The 20,366-nt window shown below is 35.3% G+C and overlaps 1 long non-coding RNA gene across 8 annotated transcripts in view; it reads right to left on the reverse strand.

Moving 5' to 3' along the window:
* Positions 1 to 2,054: 2,054 nt before the first annotated feature.
* The window catches only part of LOC110879109, a 31,265-nt gene continuing 12,953 nt past the window's right edge, over positions 2,055 to 20,366 (reverse strand). The window contains exons 2-9 of one of the 8 annotated variants that reach the window (XR_004867636.1): positions 4,417 to 4,790; positions 4,229 to 4,289; positions 3,888 to 3,943; positions 3,699 to 3,770; positions 3,206 to 3,349; positions 2,998 to 3,119; positions 2,826 to 2,933; positions 2,056 to 2,548 (exon numbers count right to left, since the gene is read on the reverse strand). This is a non-coding gene — a long non-coding RNA (uncharacterized LOC110879109). Of the gene's footprint in view, positions 3,120 to 3,205; positions 3,454 to 3,698; positions 3,771 to 3,855; positions 3,944 to 4,228; positions 4,290 to 4,416; positions 4,791 to 20,366 lie in introns of all 8 variants that reach the window. The other 7 variants (XR_004867635.1, XR_004867633.1, XR_004867632.1 and 4 more) reach the window with 7 other exon arrangements.

Raw genomic sequence — 20,366 nt, forward strand, 5'->3', positions numbered from 1 at the left:
GTTTATGAACTGGTGGTTGTTTTTGGAACATAACTCAGGTTTGGTTATAGTATGGTAAAAAGTTATGGTGTTTTGGTCATTTTGTTTTGGACATTTTGAATGTCATTTGCATTACTATAAAGTTTGGTCATTTTGAATGTCAATTGCACTTCGTTTGGTCATTATAGGTTATGGTTATTCTGGCCATTTACAGTTTGTTTTGGTCATTTTGTTTCGGTCACTTACAGTTTGTTTTTGTCATTTTGTTTTGGTCAGTTTGTTTTGGTTATTTTGAATGTCATCGTTTGGTCAATTACAATGCAAACTGCAAACTGGACATTCCACTTTGTCATTACAGTTTGTTTTGGTCATTTTGTTTCGATCATTTTGTTTTGGTCATTTTGAATGTCATCGTTTGGTCAATTACAATGCACATCACAAATACTGCACATCACAAATAACACCCTAAAAAGCCAAAACATACATCACAAACTTAGATCTTGTCATTCAAAATTAGATCTTGTCATTTTACACATACTGCACATCACAAATAAAAGATCCAACTGCAAACCAAATACTTTTTCAATTTTCTTGACTTTGCTTCAGCATCTTTCACTTTGGTCAAAAGCAACCAGTTTGATTGTTCCAGTTTCATGTTTTCTTGTTGCAGCTTCATGTTATCCGATTCCAAGTTGTTCTTAGCCATAAGCAATCCATGTATGATATCTATGCACCTTTGGCACCTTTCCTGATCGAACCATCCAATAAATGGACAATTTGAACCCTACGTTTTACCAAATCAAAACACTAGAGTAAAAAACGACATCACCTTTCCTGATCGAACCATCCAGCCATGAGGTTAACATTACCTGGACAGGACAAGAATAAAAACGACGACCCGGATTCTTCTTTGTCCATGAAGTCTGTATTATCGCCTCCCTTCCACAATGGCAGTTCACCATGATTCTGGCCGACGAACCCTAATTTGGTGGGTGATGTTGAGCCCTAATTTACAAAAGTGATGAATTGGGTTTTATCAGGGTATTAAAAGGGGGAAACACAAGTGGGGATGTGAAATGACCGTTCTACCCTCATGTGCAGTGCACATGACATAACTTAACTGAAAATTCTATCTGGGTTTGGCCTAAAGGACATAACGTGCAATATTTTTGTATATGTATTTGATAATAGTATTTATATTTTATATGTTGTGATGTATATACACGTAAGTGTATATATAAAGTTATTATTAATTTATGATATAGCTTATATGTATGTAACTAGTAGTAAGACCCGTGTCAACACACGGGTAGGTTTAATAACGATCGCAATCAAATACTAAAAAACATATTATAGAAAGATGCAAAACCTGGTGATCCACATAAGCCAAACACACATATCGTTATACCACACATAATTAGAAAGATGCAAAATCTGGTGATCCGCATAGGCCAAACTATTATAAGAAACCTCATAAATCTATCTAGGTGGACACCCGCCCGACGGGCGTGTTGTTGTTAGTGTTGTAAGTATAATGATAATGATAAAAGTTTTTGTGTTTAAAATGTAAAATATGATGTGAAATTATTTAATGAATTCACATTCACATTATACGTAATAATACATTAAATAAGTTGACTGATTAAGTTTAGACACGAGAGAAGCATAATGAACCCACAAAACATGTTTAAAAATATATTATCTAATACATCATTTAGTTCCAAACCAATATATTTCAAACCAACACTGTTCCAAACCATATAAGCACTTCACTCGTTACAACTTGGACGATATAATAAAAATATTATATTGGTTGATAATAATTGAAGTTTCTTTTACAATGCCTTTACCTCTAAACCATCTTTACAAATCTTCATCTTTCATGGCTTCAGTTGAATCCTATATTAGTCCAACTCTCTAAAAAGAGGAACCCAAACGTCAATCCAGTTATTCCCATCACAACCATGTGTGGGTTAATTCAAATTAAATAAGATTGAGACATTCAGTCCTTGAAAACAAAACATAAAATGTTAACTACAACTCAACTCTCTAAAATACCCTACAACCCATCAAACTTTCTTGACCCATTGAAAAAAAGATGCATACCAAAGAATAATCACTCTCAATAGCACGCAAAGAAGACAACGATTACTTGTAACTATATACAGACAATGGCATATGTATTCCTATCAGAAAACATTTTTAATATTCATACATCTATGTTCATTAAAGTTTAACTAGCGAAAGTAAAAAAGCAAACATGTAGTAGCAGCGGCGGCGGCAGCGACAGCAGAGGCAACGGCAACAACAACATCCAAATACCGCGTTATACAAACTACAACATACAAAAAGAAATGAACTTTCACTTCAAAACGCAAAACAGGTAGTTAGAAGCGAACATATCTAAGCTAGATTTAGAAGTATAGAAATGGAATGGTAAACCGAGTAACTTATGAGATATCTGCATAGCTCCTCGTATTTGTGATAATGATTTGTTCAATTCCACGAAAGAATTGGTTGCTGCAGGACGATTCCTTCCACTTTATATGGTGTGAGTTTAATCAAGGTACTACATCATTATTTAAAATCCATGTATTATTTATAAGGCAGCAAACCTGAATATACGGAAAGTAAACATCTTTTAATTTGCATTTAAGCGGCCTTATGTTAGTGCTTCTCATTTCCGGCTAAAAAATCTCAACCTGTTCAGATTGAGATTTTTGAGCTGCAAATGAGAAGCACTAACATAAGGCGGCTTAAATGAAAATTAAAGGATGTTTACCTCTCATATATTTAGGTTTGCTGGCTTATATATAATGCAGTAGTATTAAATAATGATGTAGTACCTTGAATCAACCATGTACTAAGTAAACTGCTACCGAGTGATAACACAAGCTCGTTGTTATTAGTGGGGTCTCGAAGACCAACACAAGTGTACATCATATAGTATTCTACTGAAACATCAAAGGAAAGATCATGTAATAAAAGAACAAAATATATAAAAGGAAATATGTGTACCATTGTGTGCTTAATGACAAAGAGCAAGCTGTGACGTCTGGTTGATATTGAGGCAGTAATCGACTTTGCAAGAAACCACGAAGGGACGCCATCCATTCGAAGAGAACGACCTTTCTTGTGTCCTAAACAATTTAAAGTCATCCAAGTTTGCTTTTACTATACAAAAAAAGTGACAAAAAGAAAAAGAAATATAAAACTATAAAAAAACCTTGAGATATTGCTCAAGATTCGCATTTTGCGAAATTTGCAATTCCCTTGGAAACCTGAGCGATGACATCGTTATATCCAGATCTAACCATGCCCAAGAGTGCTCTAAGCCCTCCTTGTTCAATCAGCAGCAAGTGCAACTTCACTGTTATTGCAAATATTACGGCAAAATTTAGGAGGTAATTACGCCGGAAATGTACAAAAATCACAATTCAGTCTTTTAGGCAATGATAAATTGACCAAAATAACCTGCATAGGCAAAGCAAAAACTAAAGTCTAAATACCAAAATTGCAAGAAATCAGCTAATACATAAATCAATTACAGAAGCAAATTTGCTATTGGTGGGATATACTGAGTATGATGATGATGATGATTACAGAAGCAAATTGAAAGCAAGAAATTATACTTAAAGGCCATCGATTTGATGGTAAAGACCTTTAACCGCGATTGTAATGAACTATCAACTGGCGGCACGCTCTTAATTGTCACTTACCACCGTCTAAGGGAGTTTGATTTCATGTGAGACCAAACTGATTCCGACACTACGTCTGCTTCAACTCTCTTCCTACAAAAGAATTAAGAAAAAATGCATTCAATTGCATCAATATCGACTACAAGCAATTCATATATTATAAAAATAAAATCGCTACAGGTTTCAATCCATGTTATATCCAGATCTAACCATGCCCAAGAGTGCTCTAAGCCCTCCTTGTTCAATCAGCAGCAAGTGCAACTTCACTGTTATTGCAAATATTACGGCAAAATTTAGGAGGTAATTACACTGGAAACCAAACAAAAATCACAATTCAGGTAAAGTGTAAGAGGAAACCATCATGTAAGAGATATGGCCTATAACCGGAGAGTAATGTGTAAGGGGAAACCATCATGTATACCCGGAGAGTAATGTGTAAGGGGAAACCATCGTGTAAGAGATATGGCCTCTTACCGGGCATGGGACCAAGATTAACAAAACCGGGCAGGAAGTAACTTTTTAAAAATAGAGAAAAAAAGAAGAAGGTAAACCTCTACCAACTGAATGAAGGCCTTCTCCCACGTCCCAACTTTTTTAGTTTCTTTGCTTTCCCTGTCGACAAAGTTCACGAATAAGTTATAATAAATACACATGTCTGTCACAAAATTATCATGATGGGGTCACTCTAAAGCATGCGTACATCTGTCGAAAAATACAATAAAATACATTGTGTACCCACATAGCACATAATTCTTTTGCTCAGCTTGTACCCCAAAAGAATCGCACAAAATGCAGTCGTCAAGAATGCAGCAACTGACATACAAACAGAAGCTACTGCTGCAGAGAGGGGTGAGATATTTCCTGATAATGGATGTTACCTATCACTGCAGAGCATGACACAAAAAGGTTGTCTACCAAATGGTTTCATATAAGAAATATATTAACCATTATAACATAATGTTTAAAACTAACAACTTTTATGTAAAAGATCAAGGAGGACAGAACTTACTTGAACATGTCAACTCCAAAAAAATGAGAAATCAATAATTAAGAAAAACATGTGACCTCAGACTTTTGCAGTTAGCAAGCTAACCTTACAAGGTAGGGTTTGTTCTGCACATAAAGAGAATTGCATTATGCAGTTGGTTTAGATACATATAACAATTATGGCTTAAACTTAAGCATCAGAGCAAAATCCCAACCTAAGTCCTTCTAAAAACACTCGTTGGAACCTAACAATTCAGTGATATTCTCTACCTAAAAAATTGCTTCAACATCACATAAACATAAGTATAAACTTCACAAATTAACATCAATCTCTAGTGTTATCAGTCGGCCAGTTTTAGATATAATTAACAAATACAGATCTTACATACGATCTTTATCTCTTCCTTTTTATTCTCAAACACTTTCACCTCTGTCCTCATGTAACACCACGTAAAAACGTGTCCAATTATGTATAGACACGTGTCCTAAACTCTAAATATGTGAAAAATTGAGTTTGAGGGACTAAAGTTGACAAACAGTGAAACTATGTCTTCAGAAGGACTAAAAGTGTCAACATGCCAAACTTGAGCTCTGAATGACCATATGTGATAAATATATTCTTAATCAAGGGATTGATTGGATGTAAGAAGCCGTTTGTGAAAATAATCGGAAGATTATAAAACTACAAGGGTTAAACGTGTCAACATGTCAATTCTGACCTCTGATTGACCTTTTAACGAAACCGAGGCTTCGAAATATTCAAATATACTCTCAAGAATAAGTGGTATAAATTTCACGTGGTTTCGATATCATTAAGCATGTTTTCAAGACTTTGGGCTATAAGTGTCAACTTGATGAGACTTGCATTCATAATGATATTTAACGAACCCAAGCCTAACGAAGTTAGTTTATTCATCCTTGAGCCTCAACAAACTAACTACAAGGGCATTACATGTCAACAATAAGGTTAAAAAGGGTTTAAAACAACCAGGGACTGAATCTGCCAACCTTGAAACTTGTTTTGCCAGTTAATCAGGCCTACGCGGCCCGCGTAAGCCTCCTCTATGGCTTACGCGGCTCGCCTAAGAGTGCCCAGCGTAGAAAAAGAATGCCAGGTGCAGGTCAGCTTCTCCAAACCGCCATAACTTAGATTGTATCGACCTAGGGAGCTATATGTCGGTTTATTTCATCAACTAGGACACCTGGGGTGATCCTAGGATGCCCCATAACAGGTGTGAATGATCTAAGTTCATGGGATTCACTATATAAGGAGTGCTAGTATTATGTTCTTGGCACATCAATTGCAACAACTTCAAAAGGACCTGCATCTGGAGCTTGCAATGTCACGACCCCCGACCCCACCCTGGACGGAATCGGGCGCCGCGAGCAGCCCAGTGGTACCGGTGGTTTATTTTTGAAAAACATTGCAGCGGAAATTTCATCAGAACCGTGAGTTAGGAAAAATATCAGAGTTTAGAAACACCGGCTTTTTAAGTATTAAATAGATGGAATAAATCCATGTTTTTCAAAGGTAGCTTTAATAAGGGATAAATCCATTTACATAAAACAATATTTCTTAATTTGATTTAATTAATAAAATAAGCCACTTCTTGAAGTCCTTCAGTGCCGGATTCAATCCTTACTCCAATCTACTATAATTACCTGAAACGCGTTTTAAAAAGGTTTTGTCAGTGGGAAATACCGAGTGAGTTCATTCAGTTTGCACAAAACATATTTGTTATAATTTACAGTATTAAGAGCGATTACAATGTTTCCATATCAACCAACTACCCACAATATTTGTCACTCGACCGGATCTGTGACTGTGGTCATATCACTGTTGGGTCCGTTCACCCACAAGTGACGTTAATCACTATTTCGGTCCGACTACCTAATAGTGTATATCATGATTTAGGCTCGCTCACCTAAAATGATACAAACAGTAGTAATGTGCACAATACCCCACATACCGGCTGTAATTTGGTGATTACAAAGACTTAATCCCTGTAATTATAACTTTGGAAAATAATTTGGAGTATTGTAAAACAGTTAATAAAAAGAGAATGACTCACATCATAAGCATGTAGTATTGATTTAACAAGCTTCTTGATTCTAATCCTTCGTATACTTTATTATTCTGGATCTTCTGATGATTTAACAGCTTGTTTGATTGTAAGTGTGTAGTTGGGAGTATTCTGGTAGTTTAAACATATAGTTTAAAAGAATGGAATACGTATTTGTGTAAAACCCAAATCAAACCTTAACGGTAGTCATGAGATTCGAACCTTAACAAAATTCACAAAGTATAGCACTTTGGATTCCGTTTACCGAAATTCACAAAGTACAGCACTTTGGCATTTATTAGATGGTTCCTGAATCGATCGGACAGAACATCGCATCGGTGATTAGTGGTTAGAACACTAACGTATAGAGAGAAGAATAGAAGAAATGAACAAAGGAAATGAATTCTTAAGTTTTCTATTTATAGGTAAGAAGTATGTAACTTCTAGGAAGTTTCCTATAGCTTTTCTAGGAAGTTACTTATACCTCTTCTAGGAAGCTTCCTATCCACATATATCTATCCTCTTACACTTTCCTAGCACCTTCCTTTGATATTATCTATTTTATATATATTTATATTTATTTATTTAGGTGTTTAATAAATCTTACTTGGCTTAATTAATCTTGCTTAATCTTAATTAATCGTACTTAGCTTAATTAATCTAGCTTAGCTTAATTAATCTCACTTAACTAATTAACTAATCATACTTAACTTAATTAATAGATTAATTAATCTTCTCAGTTAACTTAACTGCTAAGTTTATTTAACTATTAAGTTTACTTTAACTATTAAGTATTCTAGTAGATCCCTGATTACGAGTTCTAATTTCTAGACACAATGGAACTCGTATTAGTGTACTAACTCAATTCAACTTTAATGACAACTCACGAGACCAAAACCCTCACAACGAATAACAAAGGCATAGCCCAATTACGGGCAGCACTTAAACATCCATCGGATAGTTTCAATCGATCGGACATTGAATCGTACCAGTGACTAGAGTTATTACCCTAATAATGGGCGACGTTTTCGGGATTTATAAGGTATAATCCCGAGCTACTATTATAATAAAGCTGAGGGAAAGAAAAGAATTGAACGAATTTCAACTGAAACTATCGATCTCTATTTATAGGCTGGAAACAGGGCGCCTCGCGGCCCGCGTAAAATCAAAGGAAGACTTACGCGGCCCGCGTGGGTGTGTGGATTAGATCGGAGTATGCTGAGTCACCGGTAGTCGCGACGCGTGTCCCTTAAGCTTATCTGGAGATCTGCCTTGCTGTCGCGGCCCGCGTAGACTACCATTATGTCTTACGCGGCCCGTGTCAAGCCTTCATGCTTATCCAGTGACCTTCAATCCATCGCGGCCCGCGTAAGCTTAAGTTTACTCTTACGCGGCCCGCCTGAAACTCTAAATTCTTGATTTCTTGATTTTTCACAAGGATTAGGGTTTCAGGGGTCCGAGTTTCCACTTATGGAGTGTTTTAGGATATTTTTATGCGAGTCGTTACATCCTCCCCACCTTGTTTTAAATCCCGTCCTCGAGATTTCGACTATGATATCTTCTTGGGGTTTCGTCACTTCTTTTAGTAAAAACAATATATCATGGTGTCTGGGATGGAATCAAAAGATCAATATTATAGGATAGTTGGAATTTAATGGTTTCAAAACTTTAGTTTCAGGAATTGATGTTAACCAAATGAGATGAAATAATACCATTAACAAGTTTGACTAAATTTCATGAATCAAATGATATTTGATAGGCATGAAATTTGAAATAAAATGATTTGTAGAAACAATAGGATTCAATGTCAGAAAAGACTTACTTTAATCAATTGAGGGAGATTCTGATTTGATAAATCTCTATTTGTGAATGGAAGTATGAAAAATGATTTGTCAATGATCAACCCGAAAATCAATATCGTTTACTTAAGTGGTAAGGATATACTGGACAATAGAATTTAATGTTTCATGGTCTGAGTACATAAATGTATCAAGACTATTAAAATGACGAATCAAACAAATGATGTATGAATAGGGTTTGTTATTAGCACATGCTACAAATTTATACGGACACTGCAAGGTGTTGTAATGATTGTAAGAATGCACTAATTATGGTGACCGAATAAATTCACCGTTTTCGAAATTAACTGAGAGTTTCAAGGAAGCGAATCTTGATATTTCAGAAGATGAGATGAAATGATATAGTTTCCAAGGTGATTGGGTTTAAATCAAAAGAGATGTATGATCAATAGATATCTAGATTGAATGTTTACAAGTTGTGAATGACTTTTAGAAACAATAGAAGTCATTGTCAAAAGGGAACTTACTTTGATTGTCAATCTGAGGTCGACTCGGAATCAACAAGCTTGAATGAAATAGAAATACGAAAATGATTTGTCAATTATTGAATTAGGATATGAGAAAATCGATGTGCTGAGATGAGTGAATTGCAAGGATACACGAAAGATAATAGAGTTAGTGTATTATTGTCTTAATACATAATTGTATTAAGATGATTTTAATCAAAATGTTCGATTAAAGATATGTGATATTTTAATTTATTAAATACCTTTTCCTTTTATGTTATCATAAAGTAAAATAATAAATTAATATGGATAGTTTTAAAATATCAAAACCCGTGGTAATTTCGACAAAATAATGATATATGTTTTATAAATATGTTTATCCAAATATCCTAGAACTCATGATTATCATTTTTAAAATCAAGTATGTTTAACTATAAGATTTTACAATAAGATAATTTAAATCATAAAGTAAAATAATAAATGTTTATTTTAATATTAAACATACTTAAATATTGGCTTGAGTAAATAACATTTGATATTTTAATATATATTATAAAATAATATTTTTATAAGTATTTAATAGTTGTGGAATATTAATCAAGATGAACAATTACTTATAAAATGTCTTGTTCATGATTACTTAGACAGTTATTTAAATAATTTTATTCGCCCCTCTAATTCTTGTATTGTTTTATGAAAATATGTCTTCTCCTTATAGTACAAAGTATATATATATATATTTTTATATACATTAACTAGTCATTATCATGGTTGGATATTGGTTAGTGCTGCCTTGTTTAAGCATGGTTGATCAGTCCATGTCTAACTAAGGCTAGGCTATCCAATATCTGCCCCTGACAATAACCCTAATACCTAAAAATAATATTAATATATTATTACTAATAATATATTATTGATAATAAAATTAATATTAATTACCAATAATAATAAAAAAACTAAACATAAACTTAGATAAGAGTATACCTCAAAATTTTATACGTAAAAATATAAATTCTCCACCTTAATGGTTTTAACAAGAATTTTAAATATAGTAATACTATATTACTTATGTAAGTTTCCATATATAATTAATTAAGTTTATTTTTAAATTTATGTAATGTTTTTCGATAAATGATGATAAAACAATAAATATTACGAAAGGCTCGATTGATGTTGTAAGAACTATTAAGAGATATACTGAAATATGAAATAAATTTGTGTATAATTATCTTAGCACATGATTGTGTTAAGATTGCTTGTATAGAATAAATCAACAGAGCGAATTCGATATGAATAAATAAATACATAATTAAATCCGAGATTAGCGCAAGCTTCAGATTTTGTGAAAATGTACCACAAGGCGATCGTGATCAAAGAAACGATTTAATGAAGTCGAAGATCAAACACGCATGTTATAGTTCAAGAGAATTGAAATACTTGTTAGGATTATTTCGAATATGATGGCCTAAAAATATCATATGGGATTTTGAATTGAATATGTATTGCGAGTAAGTTAACTGGGTCTGAATAAAACGAGTTTTAATAAGGAAGTTCGGACATGATTATAACAGAAATCATGTATACCTTTTTAAAAGAAAATCGAGTTTTTCAAGAAATTTATTGATTCGATATTAAAGAGTCATTGCTTTGTAAAAACGCAGTTTACAATGCAAAGATCAAGTATAGCAAAATGAGATTTGAACTTTTGATAAAACAACAAATTGGAATGATGCCCTCCTATGGTCTTCATAACTCAAATGAACCACATGCACAACAAACAGTGCATGTGTAACGTGTGGATTTACCAAGAAATGAAATAGATCAATATTTGCTACTATGAAAGAAATCCTCATGGTATGATGACCATTAGGGGAAGTAGCAATGCCAAAGTCTATTCACAGAGGTCAGAATTTTAACGAAAGAAATATAAGAACTTTATCTGGAATTTCGTGTGATAATCGTTCTTAAGTGACATTACCAAGGAATGTCGAAAAAATGAAATAGGGGATTTGCAAAGGTATATGACTCCTTTTGTAGTGATAATAATTATGAATCAGATTAGACTGTACACTGATGATTGTGAAATATTGTTCCAACGTACCTCAGCGAGATTTATGTTGTTTGTAGAATCATGTGGCAAAGTGCCGCTTTTCGATCAGTAGTTTTCCCACTGTTGGGATGCATTGTTGTAGAGCCCAATCATATTTTCAAAAGGTCTTGCCTTGAAAGTCGTGTGTAATATACTTTGACGTCTGTGGACGTATAATTTAAGTTTCATGTGTTTTCTTGTGCATTAGCACAACTTTATATGCTTCTTACTTGCGTTAATAGTTTATGGTAACGCATTTGGAATTTTTTATACTTTTGATGGTGTTTCAACTTAAAGGGTTTCCATTGTTTATTTTGTCATACGAGCTACTAGACAAATGATCAAACGAAATAATGTTTGATATCGGAAAAGAGATTCCTAATAAAGAAATCTAGACACATATGCTTGTGCTTTATTCCTATTTGGCTTTTGGAATTCCTTATAGGTATATATATCTATATAATCATATGTTTCACATGCTGTAATATACATACCCTCTATAAGGTCAATGTATTTAACAGATTCATATTTCCAAAAACAAGTCAGATATCAGGTCATGATATTATTTAGGGAAATCTTGTCACTGATTTGACATATCATTTACCCCGTCTTATCCGGTTCGCGCCGGAGAGGTAACTTTAGTATATCCGGACAAGCTGGAGAGTCTGCTACTCTATACCCAGTTTTGCCGGAGAAAATTTTCTATTTCCCATAAATAGTATCTTTTCAAGATTTAAAGTGCCTCTTTTATTAGGGCTTTTATCCAGAATCAAGGAATTTTATATTCCCGTAACATATCTTATTCTAGACCAAGTAATATCAAAAAGCAAGAATTAATAGTAATTAAATGTTATTGCTTATTTATCATATCTTGCAATATTCTAATTACCATTCTTATGGTATATCAATATTCCTTACATTATACTTATATAAGTAATTTTTTCTTGAAGTTTATATTAAAGCAAAATTCTTAAGTTCAAGTCTAAATATTATCCTGAGTGCTACCAGATAATATTAAGTTCCTAACTCTCCATTTAAACTTAGGTATTATTACAACACCTAATTGCTTAAACAAGTGGCTTAGCTTATACTAAGGCATCTTTTCTTATGTTCAAGTCTAAATGTTATCAGATGTGCTACCAGTTAATAGCAATCTCCTAACTCTTTTATTTAAGCTTAAGTATTATTATCACAACACTTATAGGCTTAAAGCAGTGGCTCTGATACCATCTTTACTGTCACAACCCCCGACCCCACCCTGGACGGAATCGGGCGCCGCGAGCAGCCCAGTGGTACCGGTGGTTTATTTTTGAAAAACATTGCAGCGGAAATTTCATCAGAACCGTGAGTTAGGAAAAATATCAGAGTTTAGAAACACCGGCTTTTTAATTATTAAATAGATGGAATAAATCCATGTTTTTCAAAGGTAGCTTTAATAAGGGATAAATCCATTTACATAAAACAATATTTCTTAATTTGATTTAATTAATAAAATAAGCCACTTCTTGAAGTCCTTCAGTGCCAGATTCAATCCTTACTCCAATCTACTGTAATTACCTGAAACGCATTTTAAAAAGGTTTTGTCAGCGGGAAACACTGAGTGAGTTCATTCAGTTTGCACAAAACATATTTGTTATGATTTACAGTATTAAGAGCGATTACAATGTTTCCATATCAACCAACTACCCACAGTATTTGTCACTCGACCGGATCTGTGACTGTGGTCATATCACTGTTGGGTCCGTTCACCCACAAGTGACATTAATCACTATTTCGGTCCGCTTACCTAATAGTGTATATCATGATTTAGGCTCGCTCACCTAAAATGATACAAACAGTAGTAATGTGCACAATACCCCACATACCGGCTGTAATTTGGTGATTATAAAGACTTAATCCCTGTAATTATAAATTTGGAAAATAATTTGGAGTATTGTAAAACAGTTAATAAAAAGAGAATGACTCACATCATAAGCATGTAGTATTGATTTAACAAGCTTCTTGATTCTACTCCTTCGTATACTTTATTGTTCTGGATCTTCTGATGATTTAACAGCTTGTTTGATTGTAAGTGTGTAGTTGGGAGTATTTTGGTAGTTTAAACATATAGTTTAACAGAATGGAATACGTATTTGTGTAAAACCCAAATCAAACCTTAACGGTAGTCACGAGATTCGAACCTTAACAAAATTCACAAAGTATAGCACTTTGGATTCCGTTTACCGAAATTCACAAAGTACAGCACTTTGGCATTTATTAGATGGTTCCTGAATCGATCGGACAGAACATCGCATCGGTGATTATTGGTTAGAACACTAACGTATAGAGAGAAGAATAGAAGAAATGAACAAAGGAAATGAATTCCTAAGTTTTCTATTTATAGGTAAGAAGTATGTAACTTCTAGGAAGTTTCCTATAGCTTTTCTAGGAAGTTACTTATACATCTTGTAGGAAGCTTCCTATCCACATATATCTATCCTCTTACACTTTCCTAGCACCTTCCTTTGATATTATCTATTTTATATATATTTATATTTATTTATTTAGGTGTTTAATAAATCTTACTTAGCTGATTAATTAATCTTACTTCGCTTAATTAATCTTGCTTAATCTTAATTAATCGTACTTAGCTTAATTAATCTAGCTTAGCTTAATTAATCTCACTTAACTAATTAATTAATCATACTTAACTTAATTAATAGATTAATTAATCTTCTCAGTTAACTTAACTGCTAAGTTTATTTAACTATTAAGTTTACTTTAACTATTAAGTATTCTAGTAGATCCCTGATTACGAGTTCTAATTTCTAGACACAATGGAACTCGTATTAGTGTACTAACTCAATTCAACTTTAACGACAACTCACGAGACCAAAACCCTCACAACGAATAACAAAGGCATAACCCAATTACGGGCAGCACTTAAACATCCATCGGATAGTTTCAATCGATCAGACATTGAATCGTACCAGTGACTATAGTTATTACCCTAATAACGGGCAGAGTTTTCGGGATTTATAAGGTATAATCCCGAGCTACTATTATAATAAAGCTGAGGGAAAAAAAAATTGAACGAATTTCAACTGAAACTATCGATCTCTATTTATAGGCTGGAAACAGGGCGCCTCGCGGCCCGCGTAAAATCAAAGGAAGACTTACGCGGCCCGCGTGGGTGTGTGGATCAGATCGGAGTATGCTGAGTCACCGGTAGTCGCGACACGTGTCCCTTAAGCTTATCCGGAGATCTGCCTTGCTGTCGCGGCCCGCGTAGACTACCATTATGTCTTACGCGGCCCGTGTCAAGCCTTCATGCTTATCCGGTGACCTTCAATCCATCGCGGCCCGCGTAAGCTTAAGTTTACTATTACGCGGCCCGCCTGAAACTCTAAATTCTTGATTTCTTGATTTTTCACATGGATTAGGGTTTCAGGGGTCCGAGTTTCCACTTATGGAGTGTTTTAGGATATTTTTGTGCGAGTCATTAGATGCAAACACTAGGAGAAGAATTTGAAGTGTAGAAAAGACAGGTAGGACCTTTAGTAAGCCTCTAATTACTTGCTTAGTTGTTTTAATTAGCTTAATTGTCTAGAAGTCAAACTTATCGTAAATTAAGTTTGACTTTCGTTTTAATTACATATGGACCAGCCACTGATCAAATTGAAAGTGGTTATGTAACCATATTAAGGTAGGTGATTAACCCCAAAACGGGCACCTCCTAATTATCTCGTTTGACTAGTCAATTGTCGGGTCAAAGTAGTTTGACAAAAAGTCAAACTGGACACAATGTTTGAAAATGATTAAAATTAATAAACCAGAGGTTCTAAATTATATTTTAACATTCTAATGACTTAGTAATTAATATTAAAACATGTTTTGTCAGTCCTAACCCGGCAATTAATAGTCTAAGGTCAGTTTATAACCGAAAGTCGCAAAAGCTTGACTTTTGCTTTGACTTTCAGTTCTGGCCCGTTCAAGCTTAATTCTCCCATGTTTTAAGCTTCCATTAGGACCACATTACTCAGTAGTATAACCCTCTAAAGTTTTGCATGTTGCCTAATGGGTTGAATTATATGCACTTGATCGTAATTATGCTTAAAAATGCCATAAACGCCCTTTTGACACACAACTGAGATTTTTAGCAATGTGAATGGACAAACAACTTTGCTACTGATATTTAGAGTTGTCCCGAAAATTTGACATCAGTTTGAGGTCTAGATTAGGAGTTATGCTCAATAGCGTAATTAAGGAGCTTTTTATTATTTAAATGGCGTAATTAGCATAAAGCCTATCTAAACCTGATTTTTGATACCAAACTTTTTACCTACTGATGTAAAATAATATTTTGGGATTTTTGGAGATTTTTATTTATTTTTAGGCTGAGCATAACATAGGATTATAGCTTGATTTCGGTAATTGTCGGTTTTACCCTTTTCATGCATAAAATGAGTTTTACATAACATTTTGATGTCCAACTTTTTGCTACTGATTTTATATGATAAATAAAATATTTTAAACTCAATAAACTGATCAAACACTCAGATTTCCTATTTTAAACTGAACATCCCTTAAAATCGACTTTTAAGCGTTTTTAGCACCTAGTATGGGTCAAAACTATATTTGACATATAAAACTTATTACCTACTGATGTTTCAAGATAATTTATATAATTAAACAGTAAGCCAAAGTTTTTAAACTCAGAAGTCTATTTTGACCTTTAAAGCCTATGTGAAATTACAAAAATACCCCTAAGGTACATAGTTTGGTTATATAAGATAAGTTTCACATATATAAAATACCTTAATGTTATAACTTATAAAAATACATATTTTTACTGATTAAATCAGACCTGAAACTCGGTTTCACATTTAAACTCTTTTATGGGCATTAAAATTACCAAAATGCCCTTATGTGACTTATTTTGGTTTAAATTACTTTTTGGGCATATATGTTAATATCTTACTGATGTATTAACATATTTTGAGCATAATAACGACTAAGACCTGTATATAATTTATTTGGTTACCCGTTACGCGTTTATGCGTTTGGATCGGTTTACTTAACTAGTTTGCGTAAAATAGCCGAAACGGGCTTAACCTTATCATTTAAATTCTCATTTTCCAGAATGTGTTGAGTTTACCCATATTGTACAAGTATCCAAGCTTGTCGGGTCTAAACCACATTCTATTCCGGTATCCACTTAATCTAGCGTTTAGAACCGTAAGGTTTCTTTCTAGCTAGCCGGTCTAAGTCCTTGACTTAATTAAAGACCTGTTATCATCCTAATAGGTTAATAAACCTTCTATACAGATTAAATAGCTTCCAGTAGAAGGTGCCTTCAAAAAGCTTTAGGATTTTACTGCTAGCATCAGGTAAACACTTTTAACTTATTTTCCCTTATACGGGCTTGGGATACGGTATTATAATAATACCGCTTGGTCGGGTATGAGATTATTTAATCAGATTGTGATGTAATAAATCTGCATAACCCGTTTTAATCTGTATTGTTTGATAACATAAACATTGGGGGTTAACGACCGTGTCCTGGATATCCTCGGCTCATTTAAGTTATTAATGGCCACGACCTATGCACGGGGTGCAGGCATGCACCTGACAGATGCAAATGCTAATCATAAAAATTACCCACAAGTTGGGGATAACTCCTCTGTGGTTTTTATAAGTGGTGAGTCAGTTTATCATGACCAGCATCCAAACCGGCCCCATATGTATGACAAACATGTAAAACTGTATACAAGATTTTATTAAAGATTGTCCCAAGTTATAAATGGTTTGTGCCATGTGCACTTAAATCAATTTTCATAAATGTTTTCAAAAGAGTCTGTTAATCGTATTTACCAGTGTAAACTGACGTCTTTTCTTAAAGACTGATTGACAGGTACCTCTCGTAATAGGCTGGAGCTATAGGGTGTCAATAGAGGATCTTGCAAATCCATAAGATACCTGGAGTCTGTTGTTTTTGTTTCTTTGTACATTTATGATCCGCCTGTGGATCTTGTTACATTCCAGTCTGTATATTCATAAACTCGAACACTCAGATATTATGGTTTGTAATAGTTTATTCACCAAGCCTTCCGCTGTGCTATAATATTGTATGTATTGACAATGATGATATCAACTACGTCACGATACTCCCCGCCGGGCCCACCGGTAATATGTGGAAATATCGGGGGTGTGACAGGTTGGTATCAGAGCCAACATTGAGCGAATTAAACACTAACCTTTTGTGTTTAATCTCAATGATACAATAAGCACATTCCTTAGACTTTCGAGTCTAGGCCATGACCTAGGATTTATTCTTAACCTTCCTTTGTTGTTTATATTTTATTTTGTTTTGTTTTCTTATTTCGATAGGAAGCTCAACTACAATGCCTCCAAGAGTTAGGGGTAGAGGAAAGGGTCCCATGCGAGGGGACCGTCAACAGCAGGACCATCACACCGACACACTCCGTCTGCGTCCCTTTCCAGTTCTGACTCACACGATCTGTGGGGTCACTCCTTTGAACCAGCGAGACATCCTGTCTCGTTGAGCTCCTCACCTTCATTCCATCCATCATTCGGGCCGCTTATCCCAGACGAGCCCCAGCATTCACACCATTCTCAACACTCCCATCACTCCCATCACTCCCACGAATCTCACCAATCCTACCATTTGTTGCACTCTCATTCGTTTCACCATTCGGATTCTATTTACTCGCCGACACAATTCAATCCGAATGATTATGTTATCGACTTTTTGGGCTACAACCCTTTGGGCCCTGAGGACCACTTTTCTCAGGAAATGGAGATGGACGACGACCCAGACCCGGAGATGCAGACCGGAACACCGGGCCACCCAATTAGTATTTCAAGCGGTTCCCCATTTCAGGGATCACCATACCATGGGCCCGATTCATTTCAGGAGAGGATGGCCACTTATGATTGGTACTTTACTCCTTCGTACCATAGCTCTCCAGCTCAACCTCCTTTGATTGAGCCCCAGCTTCAAGCAGTTCACCTCCACCATTTCCTGTTGAGGAGCCGCCTCAACAGCCACCTCAGCCACCTCCCGAGCCTCCGAGGTGAAGGAGGAACGCACGTATATCCGTGCTAGGAGAACCTCGTTTTAGTTCTCCTCAAGGTTCGAGTTCTTACCCTCCTATTCCCGAGGACCCCCAAATGGGTGGACCCTCAAACGCGGCGCCGAAGATCGATCCTTCACCAGCTTCTTATGCACCACCACAGCCGCCTATGGGTTTCGACAAACCGATCCCGACTTACCCAGGTTCTTCTGGGTACAATCCTTTTGGAAACCCATCGGGATATCCATCGGATTATGGAACTCATGATCCGTACCTTATAGCTGCAGAATACCATCATCTTTACCCTTCTACTTACCCTCCAGTTTATCCAACTTGATACCCAGTGCAGGGTTATCAATACCTGCCTTACCAACAACCTCCTCCTCCCCAGCAGCAGCAGTAGCAAACTCAGGAAATCCTGGAGAGGTTAGATAGGGTTGAGCATGAGACTAGAAAAACCAAGAAGGAGTATGGTAGCTTTAGGAAGGGCCTTGCAAACCTTCTTAAAGGCAAGAAGAAATAGGAAGTTATTTAGTTTTCTTCTACTGTTTTTTTTTCAGTCAAGTCCCTGTGAGGACATTATTTTATTTTCTGTACTAAAGTCCCTGCGTGGACTTATCTCCTATTTCTGTAGCCCCTGCGTGGGTAGTTTGTTTTTCTAAGACCCGTTTTGGGCACCGTGTAATCGTTAATGTTTTAATGAAATTTATCTTTGTTTTTTAAATATGTATTTTATTACATCATTGTATATCATTTCGACTTTTAAATTGATCTGCCAAAGAAATTCTTAAAGGTATAACCTAGCCAAAATATTAATTGGCTATGATGGTACAACCTTTTTAAGACAATAAATCACTGTTAACATCTGAAAACATGTTAACATTCCTGACTGTGCGGTACGAGAAACCACACAAGTTTCCAAAAATGTACTTGGATTTTTCCAAGTCACTTATGTATAGCCTAAATGATCAATACGAATCATGGCTAATAAACATCAATATGATGTGTACACCAAAACATCCATTATAGATGCATGCTTATAGGCAAAGGTGTAATAATGACAATGATAGCATTATTTATAAACTTCTTGTCAAAAAGGCGATGAACTTTGTTCCCCTTAAAAGATCACGGATCCAAGAGATCATTGGCTATATTTTAATCGTCCCTGTGACAAGCTTTCTGAGCTATCTAAATGTCCTTCGAGACGAGCCTAATGTTAAATAAAATGTCTTTCACGACATCGACAGTTGGGAATTATATTTCCCCTATCTAATAAATAGAAAGAATATTATATTCTATTGATTATTTAATCAGTACTTTAAATGGTCTAAATGGTTTAATAATACCATGACCCACTGATCATCAATGTGATGATACATTATATAATTTAAATATTATCATTGTTTATATAGTATTCAAAAATGGCTGGCTCGGATGAAGCAAACAGTCATCCTACAAAAGGCAACAACACCAGGATTAATATCACTGGTGCCGAATTGCAAGCGATGATCACCGCTGCAGTTACTCAAGCGGTAGATGCTAAGTTCAAAGAGCCAAGTGTTGTTCGGTCTCAAACTCATTCGAGATCCCATTCTCAACCTCATACTCATAAGAAAAGTGAGTCTCAGCACTCATCCAATCAGGGTAGTGAGCCCAAGAGGTAGATTGTCCTCAAGCCGACTCCTAGGTACACCAAGGGTTGTACCTACAAGTACTTTGTCTCCTGTCAGCCGAGGGATTTTACAGGAGAAAAGGGAGCGATTGATTGTATGAAATGGTTGGACGAGATGGAGACGGTGATAGACATCAGCGGATGTGCTAAAGAAGATATAGTTATGTTTGTATCTCAATCCTTCAAGGGCGATGCCCTCACATGGTGGAAAGCTCTAGTACAGTCCACCGGGAAGGTTCATTTGTACAATCTTTCTTGGGAAAAATTTGTTGATCTGGTGAAGGACACTTACTGTCCTCAACATGAGGTAGAGAGGATAGAAACTGATTTCCTCACCTTGGTAATGAAGGACCTGGATTGTAGATCCAACGTGACTAGTTTTAACTCGATGTCGAGGCTTGTACCATATCTAGTCACTCCTGAGCCCAAACGAATTGCGCGTTTCATTGGTGGTCTGGCCCCTGAAGTAAAAGGGAATGTTAAGGCCTCTAAGCCAG

Source organism: Helianthus annuus, chromosome 9, assembly GCF_002127325.2.
Source record: "Helianthus annuus cultivar XRQ/B chromosome 9, HanXRQr2.0-SUNRISE, whole genome shotgun sequence".
NCBI classification, from domain to species: domain Eukaryota; kingdom Viridiplantae; phylum Streptophyta; class Magnoliopsida; order Asterales; family Asteraceae; genus Helianthus; species Helianthus annuus.